The 25168-nt window shown below is 44.4% G+C and overlaps 3 non-coding genes across 3 annotated transcripts; 2 read left to right on the plus strand and 1 right to left on the minus strand.

Annotated features, from left to right (window-relative positions):
* Positions 1–6903: 6903 nt before the first annotated feature.
* Positions 6904–6975, minus strand: trnaw-cca (transfer RNA tryptophan (anticodon CCA)). Its single transcript has one exon. It is a non-coding gene; the product is annotated as a tRNA-Trp (tRNA).
* A 341-nt stretch (positions 6976–7316) lies between these two features.
* trnas-gcu (transfer RNA serine (anticodon GCU)) lies at positions 7317–7398 on the plus strand. Its single transcript has one exon. It is a non-coding gene; the product is annotated as a tRNA-Ser (tRNA).
* Positions 7399–16690: 9292 nt separating this feature from the next.
* Positions 16691–16772, plus strand: trnas-uga (transfer RNA serine (anticodon UGA)). The gene has a single exon. It is a non-coding gene; the product is annotated as a tRNA-Ser (tRNA).
* The last annotated feature ends 8396 nt before the right edge of the window (positions 16773–25168 follow it).

Here is a 25168-nt window from a genome sequence, read left to right on the forward strand (position 1 = left end):
GGAAAATGGAAGGAATGTGGGGAATATTTTATGAGGGATTAAGAGATTTTGGATTGCAATCTTTAGAGAAGGCTGATTTATGGTTCAGTTCAAGTTTATAATTTGATACATTTTAATTTGACATGGAAGTACTCGATGAAAGGTCTGGTACGGGGAAGTTCCGAACAACAAAGGGACCTTGGCGTGTTTGTTCATAGACCTCTGAAGGCAGAAAGGCAGGTTAATAGCGTGGTGAAAAAGGCGTATGGCACATTCACCTTTATCAATCGGGGTATAGATTACAAAAGCAGAGAGGTCATGATTGTGGTGAACCACTGTTACTACATGTATGTACCTGGACACATCCATGCTGCACCTGGCCCGAGACTCCTCCCTTTCCACCTGGACCCCTCCCTTTCCACCCAGAGTGGGGTATAAAGGTGATGGTCCCTCCTTCTTGCGTCAGTTCAGACAAGGTCAGCTAAAATGGTGTGCTCCTGTTCTCAGTGAATAAAAGCCTATTAGTTTTCCCTCACTCTCAGAAGTCTCCGCGTTGTAATTGATAGTGCATCAATGATGTATAGAGCTTTGGTGAGGCCACAGCTGGAATTGTGTGTGCAGTTCTGGTTGCCATATTATAGAAAGGATGAGACTGCATTGGAGGGGATGCAGAGGAGATTTACCTGGGTGCTGCTTGGGATGGAACATTTAAGTTATGAAGAGAGGTTGGATACGCTTGGGTTGTTTTTGTTGAAGCAGAGAAGACTGAGGGGGCAACCTGATTGAGGTGTTTAAGATTGAGGGGAATGGACAAGGTGGAGAGGGAGCAGCTGTTCCCCTTAGTTGAAGGGTCAGTTACGAGGGGACACAAGTTAAAATTGAGGGGTGTGATGTTTAGGGGGGAGTTGAGGAAAAATGTTTTTACCCAGAGGGTGGTGACAGTCAGGAATGCACTGCCTGGGAAAGTGGTGGAGGCGGGGTGCCTCACATCCTTTAAAAAGTACCTGGATGAGTACTTTGCATGCCATAACATTCAAGGCTATGGGCCAAGTGCTGGCAAGTGGGATTAGGTGCCCAGGTCAGAGCATTTCATGCATCGGTGCAGACTTGATGAGCCGAAGGGCCTCTTCTGCACTGTAATATTCTGTGATACATGGCCTTACTACCCAAGCTTGAAAAGTTCTTTACTCACAGTTACTGTATTTTGTGTGTCATAATAAACTACAGAAATTTGGTTCATGTCTCAATAGTCAATTTGTTTATCCCACATAGAATTGTTGATATTTCAAAAGCGTTGCCTGATTCTGTGGTGAATGCTGAAAATGCAGTGACTTTTGGAAAACCTGTCAGAAACATAGTGTGATTTCTATTTATGTATTGTTTGATGTTGTTGCCGTTCTTGTTTTTAATACTGTGACTGTGTGGCAATCAAGATAAATAAATGAGTCATGGTCGAACTGAATGGTGGAAAAGAGTCAATGCGCCTTGTGGGGGGCCAAGGATAGATCCTTGGGTGATTCGGGAGGTAACAGCACAGGAGTGGGAAGAGAAACCATTGCGGGTGATGTTGTGCTTAAGACCAGAAAGAGAAGAATGGAACTGGGGAGTGCCATCTTACCCAGCTGAACAATCTCTCCACCTGTCCCCCACTATTGACATAGTTGACTGCACCATCCTGCTCCAATACCTTCCCACTGTCAGGTCAGTGTTCACAGCAGATGAAGATGTTAATGGACCTGACAACCTGAGGAAACTAATGACGAATGAAGGGCTGGGCCCCAGGAAACGAGTGTAGAGAAAGCTGGAGTTCTCAATCATCTTCGTCTCGGGCGGCAGCTCCTCCATCTCAATGTGTGTGGTGAGATCAGGCCATTCTGCTCAGTCAGGAACACCCAGACTGACTGCAAGAGAGAGAGAGGCTGAAATTAGAACCAAACAATGAGGGAGACCCACTGAGAGGAACCAAGCCCTGGCCCCAGACACAGGGCACTGGAAGATCCCAGTATTTCTCCCTGGCCTATGCAGTGAGGTTCTCTAACCCGGTGTGGCACTGTGCCCCACACAAGAACACAGGAAGATCCCAGTCTCTGTGCTGATTGGTGTGACGGGGTTTGCAGCGCCGAGACTGGGGAGCTGCAGCGTGACATGTTTACACAGGAAGCCGCCATTCGAAACCCTGAGCTGCGGATTGACAGCCGGGCGGGGCAGGATTCGCGCTGCCAAAACCCTTCCCCCATCCGAAGCCCCAACGCCGGCTCAGGATCTGGGCCCGGGGACTGAAGCCACTGGCCGGACATTTACCGCCGCCCGGTGTCTGATGGGGCCAGTGTGTACCCCCGCCCTCTGTCCAATCACAGTCACCGACCTGTGACCGACAGCTGAGAAAACCAATCAGAAATTGAGCCATTTCTGTTATCCAATAGACGCTCTGCGCTGATTGAGTGATGGCTGCATCATCCAATCAGTGAGCTCAGTCTGTCTGAAATTTGCGCGAACAATGGAAATGACGTTTTAATCTTGACCAATAGAGCGACATGCTTCACACAACACCCGCCCACATCACGATTGACATCGGCCTGAACCAATCGAAGAACGCCGCTGTAACACATACCCCAATCGGAATGCGGCGCTGATGTTCGGCTCCAGCAACGTCACTCCCAGCCCAGCGTCATTGCGTCATACAATTCGATCCGCGGCTAAAACCAATGAGAAATCAGTCAGCTGGAGGCGGGTAAAGAATCCTTAAAGCGGAACCGCTATTAGAATTACCGTTGTACAACTCTAATTTACTTACGATGGTTAAAGCAACAACAGGATTGGTGAAAGACAGAGCGTGAGAGAAGTAGAACTCGGGGGACAGGAAGGAGGAAATAAATGTAGGAAACGCGATAGAAATGAAAGGAGAGGGAAGGAAGATGGAGGCAGTGAGGTTTAGAGAGGGAATTCTGGAGCTGAGTCCCTGAGAATTGAAAGCGTAGCCATCACTGGTGGAGTGAATCGATGATGTGGAGATGCTGTTTCTGGGGGTGTTTCCGAGTCGGGAATGGTGGAAATGATCTTTAGTTTTCTGCATGTTGCAAACTAAAGTCTCATCTGCTTCTCAGACGGAATGCTCAGTGAGCTGGGGGTAAGTTTCTGAGTTCGCACACGCACAAGCTTTACCTGCAGCCTGGAGCTCAATTACTGAAGAGGGATTTTGTCTCTCTCATCAGGACGGTGCAGGTTGAACAGGTGCAGTGTTGCAGTGAGGAAAATGGAAAAGAGAATTGGTGCAATGACACAACCTTGTTTGGCTGCAGTTTTTACTGAACGGGGGTTGTGTTGGTTCACTGGGTTAGGATCACTGACTGCATGTATTTGTGGAGTGTTTTAGGTTCATTTATTCACATCGCAAGTAGGCTTACATTAAAACTGCAATGAAGTTACTGTGAAAATTCCCTAGTCGCCACACTCCAGCGCCTGTTCGGATAAACTGTGGGAGAATTTAACATGGTCAATGCACCTAACAAGTGCATTTTTCGGTCTGTGGGAGGAAAATGGAGCACCCGGAGAACACTCACGCAGACACAGGGAAACGTGCAGATACTGCACAGATAGTGATCCAAGCCGAGAATCAAACCCGGGTCACTGGCGCTGTGAGGCAGCAGTGCTAACCACTGTACCACCATGGGGAGAAGGTGGTGACACATGTCCGTGAGAAGCCAAGTCTGAGGATAAAAGCAAGAGTCATACAGTACAGAAGAGACGCTTTGACCAATCAAGTCTGCACCAACAAACCTACATTAAATCTACAAGTATTCCTACCTTCCAGCACTTGGCTCGTAGCATTGAAAGTTATGACATTTCAAGTGTTCATCCACATACTTTGTAAAATTAGTGAGTTTTCCCACCTCTACTCCCTTTCCAGGCATTGCAATTCAGACTCTGACCATGCTTTGGATGAAAAAATGTTTCTCTCAAATCCCCTCTCAACTTTCTGTCCCTCACCTTAAAATTCTGCTTCCTTGGAATCAACCCTGCAACTAAGAGGAACAGCTGCTTCCTATCCAACCTTTTCATAACCCTCATAATCTTATACACCTCAATCAGGTCTTCCCTCAGCCTTCTCTGCTGTAAAGAAAACGACCCGAGCCTATATAGTCTCTCTCCATCGTTCAAATTCTCCATCCCAGTCAACATCCTGGTGAATGGCCTCTGCACCCTCTCCAGTACAATCATATCCTTTCTCCAGTGATTTGACCAGAACTGCACTCATGCTCCAACTATGACCTCACCAAAGTTTTGTACAGCTCCAACATTGTTTTGCTGCTCTTATAATCATACATTAATACTCAATCCCTCATGCTTCATGAATCTTCGCAACTCACAGAGTGAAAGGCTCTTTTGACATCAAAAAATACAATGTATGGCAGCTGGAGCTTTCCCTTGTATTTTCAGGGATCTAGGAATCAGTGGATCATCAAGAGATAGAACGAAAAGAATATTTTCACAGTATTTATTCACATGGTACTAACATCAGGTTGCAGTAGTTATGAGCTGACTGCATGGCCTTATGGGTAAAGTGTCTGACTTTGGTGTTTGTAGTAATGATATCAGAAAATTGCAGGTTTGAGTCCTGTCACGGTCATTTCTGGTGGAGCATCCTGGGAACCGATCTCCCACATCATATTAAATCCACATTTTCTTCCAAACATTGCAGGGTGCTTTCTCAGAATGTACGTCCTTGCTATTTTGTTAATACAATTCTAAAATAATCTTAGCTCTGAACAATTCCACAATATCTGTTTGATCTGGATAAATTATTGATGTTCCCAAGTAGAGCAAAATGCTTTGTATCGATTGGGTGATTGAAATCCTGTGGAGGTAATTCTAATTTCCTCAGGAAGAGGTTTAATAATGAGCTGAATGAAGTGTCTTTGTTCACAGGAATGAAAGGTTATGTCACTGGGCTGGTAATCCAGAGGCCCGCACTGATCTTTGGAGGCATGGAGTAAGTCCCACCATGGCAGCTGGTGAAATTTGAATTAACTGATTTGATACACAGAATCATTGATCAAAAACAGAAACAGGAGTAGGCCATTCGGCCGAAATAAGTCTGGACTTGAAACCAAGCCTCAGAAATGGCGGCTTTGAAATTCTTGTTGATTGTTTTCCCACAGAAAACATCTTCACTGAACAACAGAGAACATTTCACACAACATGAAACACCTTTGCAGAACAGAAAATAAAAATTCAGCTCAAGATGGCTCATATTTACACAACCGGGAATCTGGTCAGACCCCATTTGGAATATTGTGAGCAGTTTTGGGCCCCATATCCAAGGAAGGATGTGCTGGCCTTGGAAAGGGTCCAGAGGAGGTTCACAAGAATGATCCCTGGAATGAAGAGCTTGTCGTATGAGGAACAGTTGAGGACTCTGGATCTGTATTCCTTGGAGTTTAGAAGAATGAGGGGGGATCTTATTGAAACTTACAGGATATTGCGAGGCCCTGATAGAGTGGGCGTGGAGAGGATGTTTTCACTCGTAGGAAAAATTAGATACAGAGGGCACAACCTCAGGCAAAAGGGACGATTCTTTAAAACAGAGGTAAGGAGGAATTTCTTCAGCCAGAGCGTGGTGAATCTGTGGAACTCTTTGCTGCAGAAGGCTGTGGAGGTCAGGTAATTGAGTGTCTTTAAGACATAAGTAGATAGGTTCTTGATTAATAAGGGGATCATGGGTTATGGGGAAAGGGCAGGAGAATGAGGATGAGAAAAATATATGATTGAATGGTGGAGCAGACTCAAAGGGCCAAGTGGCATAATTCTGCTCCCATGTCTTATGAATATATTTACACAACAAGGATGAATTTGACACAACCACAGCAAAGATCTGTCAACGGCAGAGACACAGTTTCACAACAGAGACAACAGTTACACAGCAGAGAGTGCAGTTACACTTACATGAAATACATTTTAAAACAAGGTCTATCTTTATGTAACAGAAAATCCCTTTTCAAACATAATCAATTTTTCCATCTCAGTATCTTGTTGGTTTGTTCGGTACCTTCTCTGTCTATCGCTCTGTGTGTGTCCTGATCATCTCTTACTGCTTCTCTGTGTGTCTTTCTCTGTCTGTTTGATTCGGGCTGATGTTAAGTGTTATTGTCCAGCCAGGGTGCGCTTCCCAACACGTGGGTCTTGTTTGAAATAAAAATACAATGAATAGTTTCCTCTCAGGAACAGGAATAGGCAAGGAGCGACAACGTTTCGGGTCAGAGTGGCTGGACCCATAACCCAGAGGTCGATGGATTGAAACCATCATCTGCTATCATGTTCTGACCAACATCAAATCGTAACATTCGGCTGCTGCCCAAAGGCAAATCTGGGTTTTCTCGACAGTAAATTTGCTTCATCATCTTGATTTTCATTAACGGGGAACACCGCGCATATGTCCCAGGTTCACAGGAAGTAGTGTCACAACACCAGATGAAAGTCCAACAGGTTTATTTGGTAGCATGAGCTTTCGGAGAGTTGTCCTTTCATCAAATAACTGTTTAGCTCAGTTGGTTGGATAGCTTTTTCAGCCAAAAACAGGGGATCAATTCCTGTGTCGGTTGAGATTCTTCTTCGCCTTGCTCCTCTCCTGAGGTGTGAATCATCCTATTAAATCACCACCCGTCAGCTGTCTCCTTTGATGACCCATAGAAACCTCTGAGTCTGTGGACCTTGCTCATATTTGCAAGCAATGAACACCTCACAACTCTGACACATTGTTTCAGATATAAAACTGTGCAAAAACTGAGCACGCGAACCGGAAGCATCCCTAAAATATCATTTCTACCATCGTTTTGAAATTTGTCATTTCGGGAACAACTGCAAACAATCAACTTTACCAAGATGTCAATTTTACCCAGATACAAAATCCGACGTAGAAAAGCTTCATGAGCCTGACGTGATTTGAACACGCAACCTTCTGATCTGGAGTCAGACGCGCTACCGTTGCGCCACAAGCTCAGACTGCTTGCTGCATTTTACATCCGGGTTATGTTCGGTGAATTCAAAACTGGGACCAGGGAATGGAACTGTCTCCCTCTTTACTTTCTGTGGTTGCACATCGAATGGAAGAGTAGCAGTGAACCGGATTAACAAGAAAGCAGCAACACAGCATTATCCTGTGGGAGAAATATGTTCTTTGTTACGGGTGTTAAAACACCCTGGTTTGGTGAGAAGTCAAAAGAGAAAACGCTAGAAAATCTCAGCAGGTCTGGCAGCATCCGCAAGGAGAGAAAAGAGCTGACATTTCAAGCCCAGACATTTCGAGCCCTTTGTCAAAGCTTGGTAAGAAGTCATTGCGTGACGAGGTGGCCGAGTGGTTAAGGCGATGGACTGCTAATCCATTGTGCTCTGCACGCGTGGGTTCGAATCCCATCCTCGTCGGTGATGGTTCGTTCAGTGTTTTGAGGTTCACGGAACCAAGATGAAGTTTGAACACACAGGCTTGAGAGAACAGTCCAGAACAATTCGATATTCCCATAATTCTCATTCTCTAAGAAACTCGATCTGACAGTCAATTCAAATCCAGGGCACCAGCTTTGCACACGAGTTTGCCACCATGTCAACATGTGGTTTCGGAAGCTCCAAAGCAGACGCCAGTGGCAGATTTTGTCTTTCCGGAATCGGCAGGTCAGCCATGAAAATTAGTGCAACATTAGCTGGTTTGGCCATGCGAAATAGCTCCTTAGTGTCAGGGGGCTGACATATGGTAAACATATGGGGTCACGGGGATTCATTCTGGGTGGGATTGTTGTCGGTGTCGGCTTGATGGGCCGAATGTCCTCCAAGTTCGAGGCGGTCAGTTTCGCTTCTCTGAGAAGATTGACACACCAGTTCCTAATTTCTTCAAATTTTACCCAGAAAGCTGACTCCGATGAGATTCGGACCCACAACCTTTGAACATTTCACAACCCACTGCCGCAACAGGTCCACAACAGACGCCATTTCCCTGGCCCTGCACTCAACCCTGGAACACCTAGATAACAAGGATACCTATGTCAGACTCCTATTTATTGACTACAGCTCAGCCTTCAACACCATTATTCCCACGAAACTCATCTCCAAACTCTGTGGCCTGGGTCTCAGCACCCCCCTCTGCGACTGGATCCTGAACTTCCGAACTCACAGACTTACCTCGAATGGACTTACTTTGCATGAAGTTGATCTTTCTCTCCACCCTAGCTATGACTGTAACACTACATTCTGCACTCTCTTGTTTCCTTCTCTGTGAATGGTATGCCTTGTCTATATACTGCACAAGAAACAATACTTTAACAATACTTTTGCACTGTATGTTAACACATGTGACAATAATAAATCAAATGAAATCAAATCAAAAATGCCATTCTTTGCGCCACAGAGACATTGCTGCAGCAACTATTCCCCGTTCCCATCTGGCAATTTCTGATGTCGTCGAACAGACAGTTGAAAAGTTCAGCAATTGGGCAGCGATTACATTTCAAAAATACTTTATCATCATTAAAATATTTTGGGACGTCCTATGGTTGTGAAAAGAGCTACAGAAATTCCAGTCGAACTCCGAAAGGACACAGACAGGTTGGTGGAATGGGAGGACATGTGGCAGATGATGAATGAAGTGATTCATTTTGGTGGGAATGACACAAAGCGACAATATAAAATAAAGGATTTAATTCCAAAAGGGGGTGCAGGAACAGCAGGACACATTTGGACATGTGTATATGTCATTGAAGGTGGCAGGACAGTTTTTAAGAGCCGTTAATAAAACATACAGTATCCTCCAGTTTATAACTGAAAACAAGAAGTTTATACAAACTTACGGCAAAGAAAATGCAGATGTGCTGTTAGATATTCTCAGCCTTGCCCCTCGCCTGAGGTGTAGTAATCCTGAGGCTAAATCAACACCATTAAGCTCTCCCTGTTGAGATGGGGAACAGCGGATGGTCATTTGGGATTATGGTGACTTTACCTTTATATCTGTGCCATATTCAGAATATGTTTTGCATTATCCGCTGATTTTCGAGGATTGGGATCTTTCTGATTCTATTGGTAGAACTGTGCGTGTGGAAGCAATTTGTTCTGGCGGTCAGCTCCCGGAACTGTAAATTAGTTTGGAATCCATTCTGTATTTGCAAACTCTGGGATTGTAAACGAGTTGATGGATCTCCTCATTCTGAATCTTCAATGCATTTTTTCAGCGTCGCTGACTGGGCTTGCATTTTTAAAGAAAATTAATTCATGGGACATGGGTGCCACTGGCTGACCAGTATTTATTGCCCAACTCTAGTTGCCTGCGGGCAATTGAGAGTCAACCACATTGCTGTGGCTCTGGAATCACATGTCGGCCAGACTGTGTAAAGACGGCAGATTTTGGTCCCTCGAGGACCAGATAGATTAATACAACAATCGACAAAGGTTTCATGGTCATCAGGAGATCCTTAATTCCACATATTTTTTATTGAATTCAAATTCCACTGCCTTGTCAGGATTTGAACCCGGGTCCCCAGAATACGAGCTAAGTTTCAGATTTCAGCGATGATTCCACAAGGCCAAGGTCTCCAAATTTCCTTTGAACTGAGTGGCTTGGTAGGCCACCTCCGAGGGCCTACAACATTGTTGTGGGTCGGGAGTTGTATGTAAGCCAGTCCAGGTAAGAATTCCTTCCCGGAAGAGCATTAGTGCTTCAGTTGTCTTTTTTTACGAAAGTTGATTCAAGGCCATTAATTCCAGATATTTTAATTGATTTTGAATTTCGCCATCTGTCGTGGTGGGAGATGTGTGAGTGTTGGTCTGTGAGAGGTTGTGTGGGTGTGTGTGTGTGTGTGTGAGAGAGAGAGAGTGATAGAGATTCACTCATTTTCAGTGAGTGTGAATTAACCCCTTATACTCATACACGGACACTGTGATCCCCTTGCCCTTGCGAATTCCTACGAAATAATTATACCACTGATACACTGGTGGGCGGGTGAAGGATTGAGATCGGTGCAGACTCGATGGGACGATTGGCCTCCTTCTGCACTGCAGGGATTCGGTTAAAAATGAGGCGCGAATGCGGTGTTTAGCCGCCAGTGTTACTGTCTCACACTGAATCTACCAGACATCTTTATTAAGAGAGAAAGTGGCGATTGAACAAATGAAATTCAGCATGTGTTGTGTTTTGCTTTAGACCGAATTTGAAATGATCTCTATTGAGAATGAGCCGGGCCGCGGGACAGGAATCATTTTCTTGCGGGATCAGCTTTTTCCTGAGAGTTGTGGGTGGCTCTGAGAAGAGCCTTTGGGTTCAGAGTTTTACAATTTGCTCGGGTTCTTTCACTTCTTTCCTGACGCTTTCTTCGCTTTTGCTGCTTTCACTTTGGGTTTGGCCTTCGATTTAGTCACTTTTTTGACAGACTTTCCGCCCGTCACCTTCTTCACAGGAGACTTTTTCTTCAGGACTGCTTTCTTCACCGCCTTTTTTGGAGTTGCCGCCTTCTTGCTGCTTGTTTTCTTCACTGTTGATTTCTTCACTGGAATTTTCTTTGCTGCGGGTTTCTTGGCTGCGGGTTTCTTGGCTGCTGCTTTCTTTGTTGTCACCTTCTTGGCCGCTGTTTTCTTTACTAAAGATTTCTTGGCTGTTGGTATCTTCACCTTCTTTCCCATTTTCCCCGGGCTTTCCTGCTGAGCGAGTTTGAAGGAGCCGGAGGCGCCCTGTCCCTTTGTCTGTACCAGAGACCCTGTCTCCACCTTCCTCTTGATCGTTAACCTGATCTGGGAGCAGCGCTTCCCCACATCCACTCCGCTGCCAGCCAAAGCTTTCTTTATCGCGGCCAGGGACATCCCCTTGCGATCGCTGCAACCCGCCACAACATTGAAGATCTGCTCGCCTAACTTGGGACCGGCTGCCGCAGGTCGGGGAGCCGCCTTCTTCTTCCTGGGAGACTTCACTTGAGCGGGAGCGTCTGGAGGAGCCGTTTCGGCGGCTGCAGTTGCAGTCATATCCGAGAGTGTGTGGAAAATCTGTGTGAGAGTCAGAACTGGATCCGAAATGAACCCAGTGGTGGCGGCACAGAGCAACTTAAAGGCAGAGAGCGGACGGAGCAGAGACAATCTGCTGTCAGCTCCCGGCTCCTCCAGCCTCTCTGTGTTTCTCTCTCCTCACAAACTCTCCCATTCCAATGAAATTCCGCCTCTCCAGAGATCCAGCTCACATCCTTCATGTCTCTGACACACGAATGTTTGCTGTTGAAAAGGTTCAACTCGAACTGAGAACTCCATTTTCCACTGAAACCCGTTTTACTGCTGCACTGATCGCGCTCTCACACGCGATAGCTGACATGTTCTCTACTTTTCCACTGAAATCTTCAATTTAGCGAACCATTTACCTTGAAATCTAACTTTGGGGCTCAGCAGGGGGATTAAGGGAATCTTTGATTGGAAAATTGTTTTATTTTACACAAGAGAGACTCGGAGATCTCATGATCAGAACAGACACACAAACACAGTTGGATTAGTCTGACTCCCCCGTCCCTTTCATACACTCTCTCTGACACAATATTCACACCTACACATTCACAGGACAAAACTTTAACCAACTGTAAGGTCCCAGGACGGAATTTATCCTCCTTTTCGCCTTTGCTCTGTATCCCGGGGGCGTCGTTATAGTTTTTCGCCTCAGTAACTGTTAAACACTCTGAGTCCCGCTCCCCGCAGATTGTCTTTGAATTCATTCATGGAATGTGAGTGTCACTGTCTGGGTCAGCATTAGTTGCCCATCCCTAATTGCCCTTGGGAAGGTGGAACCGCTGGAAGCCCCTGGAACCGCTGCAGTCCATGGGGTGTACGGCCACATCTGTAAACCAGATTCCGCGGCAACAGCCAGTTATATCTGTTTTTTCAGTTATTATAGCGGTTGCAGACATCATTGTGTTTCTTTAGGGTGAAGATACAAATTAATTGCTCTCGGAGTCTCTCAATTTTCCTGTTTTATTTGTTTTTCCTGCACTGACAGGTAACAGTAAATCACAACCTCAACAACCAGTGACAGCCAGTTAAATAATCATCCCCCACTCGCTGATAATGGAGTTTCTGACAGTGGCAGACATGTTCTGACCATCCTCCGATTGGGCCCGAAGGTGACCAGATTCACTGTCAGAGCTGGACTTTCAGACTGAGGGGGTGGCAGAGCCAGGTGAGTGATGGTGGTGACTGTGCGAACATTTGACCAAGGGTCAGTTCCTGGCCATCACAGTGGTAATTCATTTAATTATCTATCGCAGGTCAGAACAGTAGGTGGGCACTCCTAAAATAAAATTGACTAAAAATTCTCATCATCGCTGTGTTTCTAATGGAAAATCCACATTCAATTTGCTTTCAGCTGAAATGTTGTTTAAATGAAAGAAAAGGCCTCAAAACTAATCAATGAGTTCTCAGTCAGAAACAATAGTAAAAAGAAAGGTGGCCTAAACTGTCCAGAACTACGAGACAAGCCAAGTTCAGTTCACAAACTGTGCTGTGGACACATCTGGTATCTGATGAAATCAGCAACTCAGGAAGTTCCGTAATTATAACTAATGAAAATAACGGTTGTTTAAGCAGAGTGAGCTATGGTGGTATAGGGGTGAGCATAACTGCCTTCCAAGCAGATGACCCAGGTTTGATTCCTGGCCAATGCATTGGTCATTTATTTTGAACCTTATCCACGGCCTCTTGTGTTTTAAACTGAGTGGACAAAAACAGGGCGAACGAAACATTTGACAGGAATGAAATAAAATGCAGATACCTTTTTCATTTTTTGTTCGGACATAATTCTTTTTTGATGAAAAATATTGGAATAGAAAAACAAGTCTCTGACCGAATAATTGAATTTTCAGCCAGACACAAAGACTCAAAGTAAAAGTAGAGGAACAAATTTCATTTCGCACACTGTGCGTTGCGCCATCCTGGTGCCTGATGAAGTTAATATGAACGTTACTGAGGTGGTTACATTATTCTGACAAATAAGATCTGCCAAAAGATAAAATACTGGAAAATCTCAGCAGGTCTGACAGCATCTGTAAAGAAAGAAAAGAGCTGACGTTTCGAGTCCAGATGACTCTTTGCCAAACTTGCTGAGATTTTCCTGCATTTTCTCTTTTGGATTCAGATTCCAGCATCCGCAGTGATTTGCTTTCATTTGTTAAATAAGCAGCTGCTGTGGCCACGTGGTTAAGGCATTGGATTTGAAACCCGATGGGGTTTCTCCGTGCAGATTCGAGCCCCGCTGCCAGCGAGTGTGATTGGAAATGTATGCTTTAGACAGCCACAGAGTAGCAAATCCTATTTTTTTGGAAAGAATTATTTGGATCTCCAGCATGCTTTCAGCTACATAACAAGAAGGTGAGCTTGGAAAGGACACCTGAGTGTCCTCAGTTTGGCAAGGACAAGATAGGCCGAATGGATTCCTTCTATGCTGTTACATTTCTCTGGTTCATTCTAAGGTGACATGAGGAAAATCAAAGCATGAGCAGAATGACAAAGGCATCAACAGGGGCACAAGGACAAAACAAGGTCTCACGTCAGAGGAAGATTTTTATTAATGACACACAGAGCAGAAGAAATACATTTATTTAATTGAGCTGGATCCTGGAAAATGAAACAAACTTCGAACCAATCAGTGCCTGTCTGAGAACTGGCAAAGAATATGGCTGACATTGATACGGTTCATAGTGAATTTGTTTATAGAATAATATAATCATGCAGTACAGAAGAGGCTCTTCGGCCCATCGAGTCTGCTCTGACACGGAAGAAGCATCTGACCTCCAGTCGAATCGCATCCACCACCACTTGACACATAGGCCTGAATGTTATGATATGCCAATTGCTGACCACATACTTTTAAAGGATGTGAGGCAACTTGCCTCCATCACCTTCCAAGGCAGCGCATTCCAGACCATCACTACGCTTGGGTAAAAATGTTTTTCCGCACAACCACCCTATACTTCCTGCCCCTCACATTGAACCTATGTCCTCTTTTTACTGACCCTTCAACCAAGGGGAACAGCTGCTTCCTATCCACTCTGTCGATGCCCTCATAATTTTGTACACCTCGATCAGGTCCCCCCTCAGTATTCTCTGCTCTAAAAAAAACAATCCAAGCCTACCCACCTCCCTTCATAGCTTACATGTTCCATCCCAGACAGCATCATGGTGAATTTCCTCTGCATCCCCTCCAGTGCAATCACATCCTTGCTACCTTGTGGCGACCAAAACTGCACACAGTACTCTAGCTGTGGCCTCACCAAAGTTCTATGCAACTTCAACATGACATTTTATTGCAATCGATGCCCCGATTGTTCAAGACAAGTGCCCCATTTTTTTTTCACCATCCTACTAACATACCCTTCTACCTTCAGAGATTATGGACAAACACGCCAATGTCCCTATATTCCACAGAACTTCCAAGTGCCATGCCCTTCATTGAATACTTCCTTGCCAAATTATTCCTTCCAAAGTGTGTTACCTCACATCTTTCGGGGTTAAATTCCATCTGCCACTTATCCGCCCGTTTGACTATCCTGTCTATATCTTCTTGCAGACTAAGAAACTCAGCCTCCCTTTCACCACCCAGCCAATCTTTATGCCATCCGCAAAATCACTCATCCTACCCCATCATTTATATTAATCATTTGGATGAGAATTTAGGAGGCATGGTTAGTACGTTTGTAAATGATACCATGATTGGTGGCAGAGTGGACAATGAAGAAGGTTACCTCGGATTGCAGTGGGATGTTGATCAATTGAGTCAATGGGCCAATGAATGGCAGATGGAATTTGATTTAGATAAATGTAAGGTGATGTATTTTGGTGGATTAAACCACGACAGGACCTATTCAGTTCATGGTAAGACGTTGGGGTGAGTTATAAAACAAAGAGATCTCGGGGTACAGGTTCATAGCTCCTTGAAAGTGGAGTCACATGTGGACAGGGTGGTGAAGAAGGCATTCGACATGATTGGTTTCAGTGGTCAGAACATTGAACATGGAGTTGGGACATCTTGTTGAAATTGTACAAGACATTCGTAAGGCCACGTCTGGAGTACTGTGCACTAGTTCTGGTCACCCTATTATGGGAAGGAAGGATATTAAACTAGAAAGAGTGCAGAAAAGATTTATTAGGATGCTACCAGGATTTGATGGTTTGAGTTATAAGGAGGGGTTGGATAGACTGGAACTTTCTTTTCCCCTGGAGCACAGGAGACCTAGAGGTGATATAAAGAGGCCTATATCATAATGAGGAAATAGATAAGGTTGATAGCCAACAGCTTTTCCCCACAATAAGGGAGTCTAAAACTAGAGAACATAGGTTTACGATGAGAGGGGAGGGATACAAAAGGGTCCAGAAGGGCAATTTATTTCACACACAGAGTGGTGTGTGGAACGAGTTGCCAGAGGTAGTAGAGGCGGGTACAATTTTGTCTTTTAAAAAGAATTTAGACAATTACATGGGTAAGATGGATATCGAGGGATATGGACCAAACACGGGCAATAGGGACGAACTTAATGGCAAAAATTGGGCGGCATGGACATGTTGTGCCGAAGGGCCTTTTTCTATGCTGTGAACCTCCATACTCGATTTATTGACACACGCAGCAAATCCAAATTATTGTTCCCTGCTGCCATCTCCTGGCTGACCGCAAGGTGTGCAACAAGGTCACGATTCAATCAAACCTTCATGGATTGGAGTGAAATAACATCAACATGGTTCTGACCGATTAACATGATTGCAAAACATGATATTAATCAAATTCCATGTCCCAAGGACCTGCTTTCTGATTGGGCGACCCTGCTCACCCCGATCTATCGGAAAGTGTAAAACTCCCAGAACGGGAATGTCGGTTATATAATTCTCTAAACTGTGATTTCTCTGCCACTTGATTGCTTGTGTATTCGTTCTATAAATACAGAGGGGGTGACAGAGCCAGGTGGTGTTGTGGTGACTGTGCGAGCATTTGACCAAGGGTCAGTTCCTGACCCAGAGTTTTGACTTATTTAATTAGCTATCTCTGGTCAGAACAGAAGGGGGACACTCCTAAAAAAAATCACCAAATATTCTCATCATCCATGTGTTTCTAACATAAAATCCAGCTTCAATTTCCGTTCAGTGGAAACTTTGTTCAAATGAACTGCAAATCTAATCAGAGTTATCAGTCAGAAACAACAGCAAAAAGGTGGCTCAAACTGTCCAGAGAAACGAGACAAGTGAAGTTCAGGTTTAAAAAATGGGCCAAGGACACACCTGGTGTCTGCTGAAATCAGCAACTAAGGTAGTTTTGCAATTATAACGAATGAAAATAACAACTGCTTACGCAGAGTGAGCGATGGTGGGAGAGTGGTGAGCATAGCTGCCTTGACCCGGGTTCGATTCCCGGCCATCGCATTGGTAATGTATATTGGACATTATCGGCGCCCTCTTGTGGTTTACACGCACCATTTGACTGAAATGAAGTGGGCTTTATTTTTCGGATGCAGAATTCGGGTTCAATTTGATTTTAATGAAAGGTTATTGAAAAAGAATAACAAGTCTGAACTAGTGAATGAGTTCTGGATCAGAGACAAAGATACAAATTAAAAGGAGACGAACAGATTTCAACTCACACGCTGTGCTCTGCATCATTCCGGTGCCTGATAAAGGTCTGTGAATGTTGCTAAGGCGATTACATCACAACGGCAAATAAGCAGCTGCGGTGGCCGAGTGGTTAAGGCGTTGGACTTGAAATCCAATGGGGTTTCCCCGCGCAGGTTCGAACCCTGCTCGCAGCGGGTGTGATTTGAAATATTAATTCTACTGCTTCAGGGCAGCCACTGGCTCCAAGAAGGTTCGCAAAGTTTTGGCATTTAGTATTTGGATCTCCATCGTGCATTCAGCTGCATGGCTCCGGGCTGGGTGCAGGAAGATGGGCTTGGAAAGGGCACCTGGGTGTCCTTATTATTTTGTAAATTGAATTTGTGTCTTTGTTGTGAATAGAACTCCCACTCACCTGATGAAGGAGCAGCATGCTTTGTTACCAAATAAACCTGTTGGACTTTCACCTGGTGTTGTGAGATTTCTTGCTGTGTCCTTGGACTGGCATGGCAGGATAGGTTCAATGGCTTCCTTCTGTGCTGTTATTTTTCTATAATTCTTCCTGTGGTTCGATGAGAAAATTCATAACATGAACATTTTCTTTTAAAAGCAGCATCAAGGCACAAAGACAAAATACGGTCTCATGTCAGAGGAAGATTCTTATGCAATGGCATAAGAATGCACACAGAGCATAAAAATACATTTCATCAGAATACATTGAATGAATATTTCAAAATGCTGCTTCGATGATATCACATCGTGTTCATTCAAACACATTGCAACAAGCTGGTCATTACTGGGCGTTCTGTATTCCTCATTATAACAGTTTGGGAATGGAAGGAGCAGGTTCACATCTGCACATTGACAGGATCAAACTGTCTCAGATTGATAGCTCCCAGGACAGGCTTTCCTCTCCTCTCGCTCTGTGCTGTGGATTCTCAGGGATTAGTTGGAGTTTCCCAGCTCAGTAACTGTAAAAGCCTCTGAGGCCAGCAATGCTCACAGTGTCTGCTCCCCAGATTCAGGGGGCTGCAGCCAATCAGAGTTGTGCCTGATTTAACCCAGAACTGGTTGAAATGATGATATTGTTCACAAGCTGAATTCTATTTGATCAGATGAAGGTACAGATTGTGTGCACTCAGTCACTAAACAACAATATCCCGCCTTCATATAGAGTGGATGAGAGTGGGTGGAGGGAGAGACAGAGACAGAGTGAGTTAGGGTGGTGAGAAACAGACGGCCAGACAATGTCTCAGTGACAGAAATCCTTGTAAATTCCAGCTTTAGCCAGAAAGATTCTCTTGGAGAAACAGAAGCTACAGTATCAGTTCTCACTGATACTGTGGAAGAGACACATTATTAATCCCACACTCAGGAACAGTGCTGCCTTTTGACAGAAGAGATGGGGAGAGGCAAAATAAACTGAATGGTCCAGTTCAAAACTGTGTGCAGGCTCAGAGGGAGTAGGTTCAGGAAGATATTTGAAAGTGAGATAGTTTAGGACAGTCGCTTGCAAAGTGGATGGGATCCTTGGCTTCACAAATGGAAGCACTGAGTATCCATTGGATCCCGCATAATCCACGGTGTAAAAGGAGGCCATTTGCCCATTGCATCTGCACTGACTCTCTGGCAGAACATCTTTCGCCCATGGCTAACCCTCTTACTCTACACATCTTGGGTCACTAAGGGGCAATATATCATGTCTAATCCATTTATTCTGCACATCTTTAGTCTATGGGAGGAAACTGGAGCACCTGGGGAAACCCATGCAGATACAGGGAGAATGTGCAAACTCCACACAGACAGTCAGCCATGGAGGAATTGAGCATGGGTCTCTGGCGCTGTGAAGCAGCAGCGCTAACCAGTGCCACTCTGCTGGTGTAACTTTAACAATCCAATTCCTTTCTGAATGCCTCACTTGAAGCTGCATCACCACATTGTCGGACAATGCATCCCAGAGCTGAACTACTCGCTGTGGGAAAGGGTTTTCTCATTATGCTTCAATCACTAACAAAGGGTCAGTAAATTGGTCCACGGGGGTGAAAGGGTTTCATATGATGTGACCCTTCGTAAACTGGGTCTGTATTCTCTGTGATTCACAAGCATGAGAGGCAAAACATTAAAACATACAAGATTCTGAAGGGGTTTGATTTTGTGGACATTGGGAGATTGCGGAAGCTGGCTCAGTGTAAGGATCAGATCATTTCGGACTGACATGAGAATACATTTCTGCACTCATTGGGTTGTGATCCTTTGACATGCTCCATTGTTGAATACACTAGTGGTGGCACAGTGGTTAGCATTGCTGCCTCAAAGCACCAGGGAACCGGGTTCAATTCCACCTTGGGTGATTGCCTGTATGATGTTTGCACATCCTCCCCATGTTTGCAATTCATCCCATTCTCCAAAGTTTAGATGGATTGACCATGCTAAATTGCCTGTTAGTGTCCCAAATATATTGGTTAGGGGGATTAGCAGAATATGTGGGGTTACCGGGATAGGTTCTGGGTGGGATGCTCTGTCAGAGAGTCAGTGCAGATTCAATGGACCAAATGGCCTCCATCTACACTGCAGGTTATGACAGTCTATGACAATTAAGGCTGAGATAGACAAATTTTGGTTTCTCAGGGAATCAAGGGAGTGAGGAGTAAAGTGGAGTTCAATCCCAAGATCTGAAACTCCATAAGCAGCTGGTATATCCACACCTGGAGTCTGCATCCACAGTTTGGAACCCACACTTTCAAAAAGATATACAGCTGATATAAAGAGTGCAAAGCTGTGTAACCAGGAAAATGGAAGGCATGAGGGGAATACTTAGTGAGGGATTAAGAATTATTGGATTGCAACCTTTCAAGAGGTTGATTTATGGTTTAGTTCAAATTTATAAATTGATACATGACCTTATTACCCAAGCTTGAAAAGTTCTTTATTCGGAGTTACCATATTTTTGATGATCGTCAGTATCAACTACAGAAATTTGATTCACATCATAATAGTCACAGTTTGTTTTCTCCCCAATAGAACTGCTGATATTTTAAATGAATTTGTTCGGAATGCTGAAAATGTAGTGACTTTTTAGAAAACTTGTCAGAAATATAGTGTGATTTCTATCTATGTATTGTCTGATGATGTTGCTGTTCTTGTTTTAATACTGTGCCTATGTGCTTTGCACTGCATGGCAATAAAGACACATAAACCATAATTGTTTTGAATGGTTTAACATTATTGATGAGCCACATAGTAAATGTCTGCCCTTATTTCCTGTGTTCTTGTGACTGGACAAGACACAAGCATGGATACTGAGGGGAAAAAAAGGGTGGAAATTGCAGAGGCAATGGTTAAAAGTTTTCTATCCCAGCTAGTTATATGAGTGGTGCCAGAGGACTGGAGAATTGCAAATGATAAATACACTTCTTCAGAAAAGGCTGTGAGGATAAGCCAACTGAAGTCCAATCAGTTTAACCTCAGCAACGTGAAATATTCTCCAAACACTGGAGATTAAATTAACACTCACTTGTGCTGATGTACATTAAGGAAAACACATACATAATGATTAAAGGGGAATCATATTTTACTTGCTTAAGATTTTAATGAGGGTAACAGAAAAGGTTGATGAGGGGAATGTGGTAAATGTGAACATGGACTGCCAAAAAGCATTTTATAAATAAAGGGGCACACAGCAAACTTGTGGTAACATTTGGAGCTGATAGAATAAAAGGCACAGCAGCAACATGGATAGGAATCTGACAGAGTGACAGGAAACACAGCAGTGGGAAATGTTTTTATTTGGAATGGAGGTCGGTTAAAGTGGGATTCCCGGCGGGTTGGTGTTAGGAATCCTGCTCTTCCTGATACATATTAGAGACATCGGCAATGCTGCACAGAGCACATATTCAAACTGTGGTAATTACACAATACGTGACAGCATTGTGAACTGTGAGGGGGTAGTGTTGAAGCTCAAAGTTTCTTCGACAGCTTGTGGATTAGTGAGACAAGACCAATTTAAAGCAGAGAAGTGTGAAATGATTTATTTCAGTGGGAAGTAAAGGGAGAGACAATATGAAAAAAATGATACAATTGTAAAAGCATGCAGGAACAAGGGACCTGTGGTTAAATGTGACACTAATACTTGCTGTTTAGGTGACAGGTTGAGAGTGTGGTTCTTAAAGTATTTGGGATTGTGAGCTTTATACATAGGGGCACAGTTTACAAGACCAAGCAAGTTATGGGAAAGCTGTATAAAACCCTGGTTTGGCCTCAGTTGGAGTATTGCATTATCTGCAGGACAGCACTGTTTAGAAAAGAGGGGAAGGCATAAAAAAGGTTGCAATGAATCTCTGGGCGAGGGTCCAGGAATGAAGAAGTTCAGTTGCATCGGGAGATTGGAGAATTTGGGTCTTTGTTGAAGAGAAGGTTGAGAGGAGATTTGATAGAGGTGTTCAGGATTGTGGAGGGAAGTGGAAGGAGCTGACAGGGAGAAGCTGTCATGTCCCAATCTTCCTCTTTCAGGAAATGTTCCCCAAACTGAATGAACAGGGCACTGTTCCTGGTTACACTTCTCTGGCAATGCTAAATATTCCGAGTATTTGTTTTAATGTGTAATATTTAAGATAATTATACAAACACAACAAATTGTTTAGAGTAAAGAAGAGACATTAAAAGTGAAAATTCATGTTGACATCTCTCTGCTGGGCTTTGAGTCTTTCCAGTATGGGCCACTGATCTGATTAATCCAATGATGCTTTTCCCAGTCGCCTGCGTAACATGGCTTGAATCCTGGACTTTCAGTTTTTGAACTACACAGCAGAGCGTTTAAGAAAGTATTGGGGCTGAATGGCCTCATCTGTGCTCCAGTCCTCCTTCCGTCTGGTGAGCTGATCTGACACCCACCCCAGAGTGGAGTTGCTGCACAGATTGCCTTAAAAATGGTCTCTCAGCCTGAGGGAATAACTGTGAATCTCATCACCACTTCCATCCTGACTAATTTCCTCCACTTCAAACCGTCCATCAATGCCAGAAGGAGTCAGAACTGGAGTAGGAGTCTCCACCAATGATTCAGTCCCATCTTTGACCACTCGAGCATCCTGCCTTGCCTCACATCTTCTCTGTTCTCCAGCAGCGATGATGTTCCAGGGTCTTGGCTACTCTGAGTGGCCTGTTCGAGGATCGCCTTGCTCCAAAGCAGCTGCCTTTTGATGTTTGTCAGCAAGTTGTTGAAACTTGGCTCCTCTTCACCTCCAACTTCAGACCAATCGGAGACTTCCATCTTCCAAGCTTCTGGGGCTGGTTGAGCAGAAACAACAATAATTGAGGATTTTGCAGTGTTGCCACATTCGAGCAGATTTCCACCTGGGGCATTTCATTAAACACCGGCTTTTTCACTTCATTAACAACTATAGGAATGGCAATGCATTGTATTGGCCCATTTATCCTCACATAGGATTTCGCACATCATGTTGAAGTTGCACAAGACATTGGGAAGGCCACACTAGGAATACCGTGTGCAGTTCTGGTCACCCTATTATAGAAAGACCATTATTAAATTTGAAAGAGTGCAGAAATGATTTACTCGGATGCTACCGGGACTTGATTGTTTGAGTTATAAGGAGAGGCTGAATAGACTGGGACTTTTTCCCTGGAGTGTAGGAGGCGTGGGGTGATGTTATAGAGGTCTATAAAATAATGAGGGCCATAGATCAGCAAGATAGTCACTTTCTTTTCCCAAAGATAGGAGAGTCTAAAAGTGGAGAGCATAGGTTTAAAGTGAGAGGGGAGAAACACAGAGGGTGGAGTCTGGAACGAGCTGTCAGAGATAGCAGCAGAGGTGGTTACAATTTTGCCTGGGCGGCATTGATGAGTTGGGCTGAACGGCCTGTTTCCAGCTGTAAATCTCTGTGACTGTATGACTATGACTCCAGCCCTATCCGGAAACAATGCAGGTTGTCACTATCATTGCTGTAAGTGGAGGTGGACAATGCTCATTCACAACATCTGTATTCCGTATGAACAGCTGGCAGGTAGAACACCAAATCAATGGTAAATATTCTGTCAACATCCAGTGAAACTGGGTAACTATGGTAACGGGTTGGTATATTAACACAGGACCCTGTGACAATAGCTTCATCCCCAACAGGGTGATGTCACCACATCCACAATTTCCCCAGTTTGGAGATTCCAGTCAGGAAGCAAGGAGCAAAGTGTAAGACACCAGAAAAAAGACAAGAGATCTTCATTTCTATCAAACAAATCATTATGTCAGGAGTTTCCAAAGGACAGCCAATGAATGACTTCTTTAAGAGGTCATAGTCATAGAATTTTACAGCACAGATAGAGGCCATTCAGCCCCTCGTGTATGTACTGGCCATCAGCATCTATCATTTTTCAGCGCGTATTCAAACATGTACGACCTGATGAGGGAACCAAACGTAACATTTCCACATTTGCTGACAACGCAAAACTGGCGGAATTGTGAGTTGAAGGAGAATGCATGGAGGCTTCAAGGTGATTTGGACAACTTGAGTGAGTGACCAAACACATGGCAGATGCAGTACAACGCGGCTAAACGTGAAGTTCTACATTTTGGTGTGAAAAACAGAAAGGACAGGGTGAGAGGAGATCTGATTAAAACATAAAATTCTAACAGGGCTGGACAGATTAGCTGCAGGAAGGATGTTTTCCTTGGTTGGGGAATGTAGAACAAGAGGACACAGTCTTAGGATACGGGGTTCACCATTTAGGAAGAAGAGAGGAGAGATTTCTTCACCCAGAGGGTGGTGAACCTGTGGAATTCTCTACCTCAGAAGCTGTGGAGACCAAGTCACTGCATATATTCAAGAAGGAGAGAGAGGTTTTTTTTTAGATTTTACTGGCATCAAGGGGTATTGGGAAAAATGAGAACATGGAATTGAGATAGAGGATCAGCCATGATCACATTGAATGATGGAATAGACTCGAAGGGCTGAATGGCCGACTCCTCTTCCCAGTTTCTATGTTTTCAAGTTCTGATGAAAGGTCACAGACCTGAAACACTAACTCTGTTTCTCTCTCTAAACAGATGCTGCACAATTTGCTGAGCTTGCTTTTCTGCTTTCATTTCAGATTTCCAGCTTCCGAACAGAATCCAGCCAGAGTCAGCACCTTCAGTAGAGAGAGAGAGAGAGAGGAACCAATGAGTTAGAACTGAACCCAGCCAGAGTCAGCACCTTCAACAGAGAGAGAGAGGAACCAGTGAGTTAGAACTGAACCCAGCCAGAGTCAGCACCTTCAGTAGAGAGGGAGAGAGGAACCAGTGAGTTAGAACTGAACCCAGCTCGAGTCAGCACCTTCAATAGAGAGAGAGAAACCAGTGAGTTAGAACTGAACGCAGCCAGAGTCAGCACCTTCAATAGAGAGAGAGAAACCAGTGAGTGTAGAACTGAACCCTGCCAGAATCACCACCTTCAGTAGAGAGAGAGATAGAGAGAGGAACCAGTGAGTCTCGATCTGAATCCAGCCAGAGTCAGCACCTTCGTTGGAGAGAGAGAAACCAGTGAGTGTAGAACTGAAGCCAGCCAGAGTTAGCACCTTCAGTGGAGAGAGAGAAACCAGTGAGTGGAGAACTGAATCCAGACAGAGTCAGCACCTTCAGTGGAGAGAGAGAAACCAGTGAGTTAGAACTGAATCCAGACAGAGTTAGCACCTTCAGTGGAGAGAGAGAAACCAGTGAGTGTAGAACTGAAGCCAGCCAGAGTCAGCACCTTCAGGAGAGAGAGAGAGAGAGAGAGAGAGAGAGAGGAACCAGTGAGTGTAGAACTGAACCCAGCCAAAGTTAGCATCTTCAAGAGAGAGAGAGAGAGAGAGAAACCAGTGAGCGCAGAACTGAACGCAGCCAGAGTCAGCATCTTCAGGAGAGAGGGAGGAACCAGTGAGTGTGGAACTGAACCCAGCCAGAGTCAGCACCTTCAGAGGATAGAGAGGTAACTAATCTAAACCCTGTATTCAAGAACAGATGATGTGGAGATGCCGGTGTTGGACTGGGGTAAACACAGTAACAGCTTTAACAACACCAGGTTAAAGTCCAACAGGTTTATTTGGTAGCAAATGCCATTAGCTTTCAGAGCGCTGCTCCTTCGTCAGATGGAGTGGAAATCTGCTCTCAAACAGGCCACAGTTTGCCCTGTTTGAGAGCAGATTTCCGCTCCATCTGACGAAGGAGCAGCGCTCCGAAAGCAAATGGTATTTGCTACCAAATAAACCTGTTGGACTTCAATAACAGAGGCAGAAAAGAAAGAGGGAACGAATGAACAGTGAGCTGAACGCCGGTCAGAGGGCAGTTGCTGGAGTCCATCATCAAGCATTTGGAAAGCAGGGTTATAATCAGCATGGATTTAAGGGAGGGAAATCACGCTTGACAATACGACTGGAATTCTTTGAGGATGTAATTAGGAGAGTTGACCAGGAAGAACCTGTGGATGCGGTTTATTTAGACTTTCAGAAGGCTTTGGACAAGGTCTCACATGACGTTTTTAAGTTTTAAAGGTTAATTTGTTTTTTAGTGTCAGAAGCAGGTTTACATTAACACTGCAATGAAGTTATTGTGAATATCCCCCACTCG

Source organism: Mustelus asterias, unplaced genomic scaffold (genome assembly GCF_964213995.1).
Source record: "Mustelus asterias unplaced genomic scaffold, sMusAst1.hap1.1 HAP1_SCAFFOLD_35, whole genome shotgun sequence".
NCBI classification, from domain to species: Eukaryota; Metazoa; Chordata; class Chondrichthyes; order Carcharhiniformes; family Triakidae; genus Mustelus; species Mustelus asterias.